At 40.5% G+C, this 4,624-nt stretch overlaps 1 non-coding gene across 1 annotated transcript; it reads right to left on the bottom strand.

Annotated features, from left to right (window-relative positions):
• Positions 1-1,331: 1,331 nt before the first annotated feature.
• LOC148545559 (small nucleolar RNA R71) lies at positions 1,332-1,435 on the bottom strand. The gene has a single exon (XR_015901909.1). It is a non-coding gene; the product is annotated as a small nucleolar RNA R71 (small nucleolar RNA).
• Positions 1,436-4,624: the final 3,189 nt, after the last annotated feature.

Raw genomic sequence — 4,624 nt, 5'->3', positions numbered from 1 at the left:
GATTGCCAAGCAAAATTCAATGAATGCATTGGTTGAGGAAGAGATATACATGTTTTGATTCGGAGATTTCAATATCTCCTAAACCCAATGAATTCCCCATTTCTGATTTCACTTTCTCTTTACATTCTGCAATTCAATTCTTGCAATCACCCCCATTCCCTTTTAATTTCAGCAATTTACATTCTGCTCTTTAATTCATGCAATTTAAGATTCGGCCATTTAATTTTCTTGTCATTTACTTTTCCCGCCAATTTTACATTCCGCAATTCTCATCTCAATTCTTGATTCCGCTCAACTAGAACACACTTCTAATCCGAATTGCTCAATCAACCAATCCTTGTGGGATTCGACCTCACTCTATTGTGAGTTTTTACTTGACGACGATAACCGGTGCACTTGCCGGAAGGAATTTTGCCGATCGTGCAATTTCCTAAATCGTAGCATAACTAGTTTATGTGCATCAAGTTTATGGCGCCGTTGCCGGGGATTGGTTTTCGATTGACAATTCTCAAATTGGAAGCTAACTAGATTGAGCAATTTTCTCTTGCTTTGTTAATTCTGTTCTAGATATTTGTTGAATTTTAATTTCTGCACTTGGTTACATGCTTTCCTTCTTTATGCCTTTAAATTCATGCAACTAACTCACTGACTCACTAACTGTTTGATTTAATTCCTCAATTGATCTAACCATACTCTTCCATTAACCAAGAGTATTTTACTTGTTTGTGTTTGAGCCGTGTTCTTGTATGACAGGTAGGAGAGAAGAGACATCAACTCCTCCATATACCGAACCGGAAAGGACCCTTCATAGACTTAGAAGGGAAGCAAGAGGGAAGAGAGTAGTGGGAGAAGAGGAATCTGAAGGAGAATCTGAGGACAATTTTGAGGAAGCTCTAGATCTCAACATGGATAGAGAAGTTCACAACCATGAGAGAGCTGATGGAAACAATGCCATTCCTGAGAGGAGGGTTCTTAGTTCATACATAAACCCAACCTCTGGGAATTGTGGTAGTAGCATCCAGAAACCACCCATTCAGGCCAACAATTTTGAGCTCAAGCCACAGCTAATATCATTGGTGGAAAATCATTGTTCCTTTGGAGGAAATGCTAATGAAGACCCAAACCAACATCTCACAAAATTCCTGAGAATTTGTGACACTGTGAAGTCCAATGGAGTCCAGGAAGATGCCTATAAACTGCTCTTGTTCCCATTTTCACTTAGGGACAAGGCAGCTAAGTGGCTGGAATCATTCCCAAGGGGGAGTCTAACCACATGGGATGAGGTGGAAGGCAAGTTTCTGGCACGTTTCTACCCTCCACAAAAGGTCAATAGGCTTCGATCTGAGGTCCAGACTTTTAGACAACAAGATGGTGAAACTCTCTACGAGGCATGGGAGAGATTCAAGGACTTGACAAGGAAATGCCCACCAAACATGTTCCATGATTGGGTGCAATTGCACATCTTCTATGATGGGCTCTCTTATGAATCAAGGAAGGCTGTAGACCATTCATCAGGAGGTTCATTGAACAAGAAAAAGACTGTGGAAGAAGCCATTGAAGTGATCGAGACAGTGGCTGAAAATGAATACTACTATGCATCAGAAAGGCACAACACTAAGGGAGTCATGGAGCTGAACCAGGTTGATACAATTCTGGCCCAAAACAAGGTGTTTGCCAAGCAACTAGCAGAACTTACCAGGCAATTAGAAACAAAGCAAGTGACTGCAATACACACACAAGATCAAGAGGAAGTAGGCATTGAAGGAGGTGATTGGGAAGAGGCCAATTATGTGGGAAACCAACAAAGGCAATCATATGATCCACACTCCAACACTTACAACCCAGGCTGGAGAAACCACCCAAACTTTGGGTGGGGAAACCAACAAACCCAACCACAAAACCACAAACCTTACAACCACAACCAACAAAACAATTCCACATACCAAAACTCCAACCAAAGATCATACCAAGCCACACAACACACTTACCCCCAATCGTCATACCATGACCAAAGTAATCAACCTACCCAACCCAATCCTAACCAACAATTTCAAGATCAATTAAACCGGATGGAAGGAATGATGGCAACCATGAGTCAAGACATAATTGAATTGAAAAGCTTCAGGGATGATGTGAGGACTACCTTAAGAAACCATGGTGAAAAACTCAAATGGATGGAATCTCTAGTAGGAGAGCTATCTCGACAGGCCCCCAAATCAACTGCAGTGTTCCCTAGTGACACAGAAAAGAATCCTAAAGGGGAACAAAAGAGAGTAAGATGGGAAGAATGCAAGGCCATCACCGTATTGAAGGAAGTCTCAGAAGAAGGAATCAGGCCCTCAGAGCACGAACCAGAAATCTTGAAAGAAGGTGTGGAAGAAGTTAGGCAGGAAGGTGGAACTGAGCAAGCCAAGGAACTGCAAAAAGGCATGATGGAAATATACCAACCAAAAGCACCATTTCCTGAAAGGTTAGGAGGAGGTGAAAAAAAGAAAACCTATTCAAGGTTTCTAGAGACATTTAACTCTCTTCATGTCAATATTCCTTTTCTTGAGATTCTTCATCAAATGCCCACACACATCAAGTATTTAAAGGAATTGTTAAGCAAGAAAAGAGTTTTGAAGGGAGGACAAACTGTAACAATGAACAAAGAATGCAGTGCTCTCATCAAGAAGGACACCCTCTCTAAGAAAACGGACCCAGGAAGTTTTCATATCCCTTGCATCATTGGGGAAACAAAAATTGACAGAGGATTCTGTGATCTAGGAGCTAGCATAAATGTGATGCCTCTAACTCTTATGAAGAGGCTACAACTGAATGAGGTGAGATCCACTGATGTAATCATACAACTGGCTGACAAAACTCAGAAGCAAGCTGAAGGGGTAGTTGAAAATGTGCTGGTGAAAGTGGGAGATTATTACTTCCCCACAGACTTTGTCATTGTGGACATGGAGGAAAGCTATTTGCACCCTATAATTCTGGGCAGACCATTTCTAGCCACTACTAGAGCACTCATAGATGTAGAACAAGGAGAACTAATTCTGAGAATACATGATGAACAGCTCATTTTCAAAGTCTTCAAACCTGCATCTGAGCCTGAACCAGAATCTGAAAAGCCTAAAGATGATAGTAGCTATCCGTGTTTGGAGGAAAGTAATCCAGCAGCTGAGACTCTAAAACAGTCATTGGAAGGCAAACAAGAGTTGCAAGAGTTAGAGCCACAAGAATCAGTGGAAACAGATCAGAAGGATCCTCCTGACATAAAGGGCAATGAAGAAATCCTCAAGAGAAAGGGAAGAGTGATAGGGAGATTGCCAAGAGGATGGAGAAACAAGAAAATTCCCACTGAAGGTTTTTCTCCAGGAGATAAAGTGATCTCAAGTCATTATCTGCCAATCCCACCTGGCCTCAAGACCATTCCTTCTCAGCTCCCTCAAGTGTTCACAATAAAGAAAGTTCTTTCTTTGGAACATTTAGAGGTCATGAATGAATCAAGAGGGGACGTTTTCATAGTGAGAGGAGAGGACGTCAAGCACTACAATCCACCCTAACAAGGGACAACCGTCAAGCTAGTGACGTTAAAGAAGCGCTTCATGGGAGGCAACCCATGTTTTTTAGTATCCTTAATCTTTAGTGCTTTGCTTTACATCTAATAAAGTATGGTTTCTTATGCATGAACTTGAATCCTCAGGACAACTATTGATTAAGTGCACTAAACCGTGCATGTAAATTACAATTGGTCTCTAAGTTTGGTGTGCCTGATGGCACTCCCAAATCTTACTCAAATTGAATTCCATCTTTCATTCAAGGTGCACAACCAAACATTAAGTTTGGTGTTCTTTTTGAACACAGTTTATGAAAAGCAAGAAGTTCCTCTGGATTTCAAAATTCATGACAAGTATACCATTCATATGTTTTAATGCTTTAGTTTCAATTACTTAGGGTAGTCACTTTGTTTAGAATCAAAGAGCCAAGGTGACTATGATTTAGTAGAAATATGCACACTCATTAAGGACAACCAATATGGATGTCATGTCATCAGGAGACTTAACCAAAAACTAAGTTTGGTGTCCAAATAATAAGTGTGCATACATGTAGAAGTCACGGCTATAAGCTCACAAAGACAAGCATTGATTTACATGTGCAAATACTATTCATAATTCACATGGACCGAAAAATGATAGCAAATTTGTTTGTTTGTGCAGGTACAAAAGAAAAGACAAAAATGGAGGAAAAAGACAAAGGGAGGGACGTGCTTGGTCAAAAAGAAAATTCATAAATCTTTGAAATTAACACATGGGAAAAGGAAGTTCTGCAAGAAAAGAAAGCTACATGTACAACCTAATGCATCTAGAATACTTCCAAGAAAATGAAAAGCCAAGCGTCCTTATCTACAATTCATATATTTACCATCAAGCCACCCTTCACAAACCACCCTAGCCGTTCATTTTGCACTCATGGGCACTATAAAGAACCACTTAGGGAACGAGTCCTACACCATCAATCCTCCTTCATACACTTTTTCCTTCATCATAGCATAACCATCTCTTGCCGAAAACAATCTCACCACACCTCCAACAACACTTCTTGCTTCACCTTGTCAACTTTAGTTGTCACTTACCAA

The sequence above is a fragment of the Arachis ipaensis genome, chromosome B9, assembly GCF_059453495.1.
Source record: "Arachis ipaensis isolate K30076 ecotype BB chromosome B9, ASM5945349v1, whole genome shotgun sequence".
NCBI classification, from domain to species: Eukaryota; Viridiplantae; Streptophyta; class Magnoliopsida; order Fabales; family Fabaceae; genus Arachis; species Arachis ipaensis.
Note: the sequence above shows the minus strand (reverse complement) of the source record. Positions and strands in the feature narration are given on the sequence as shown.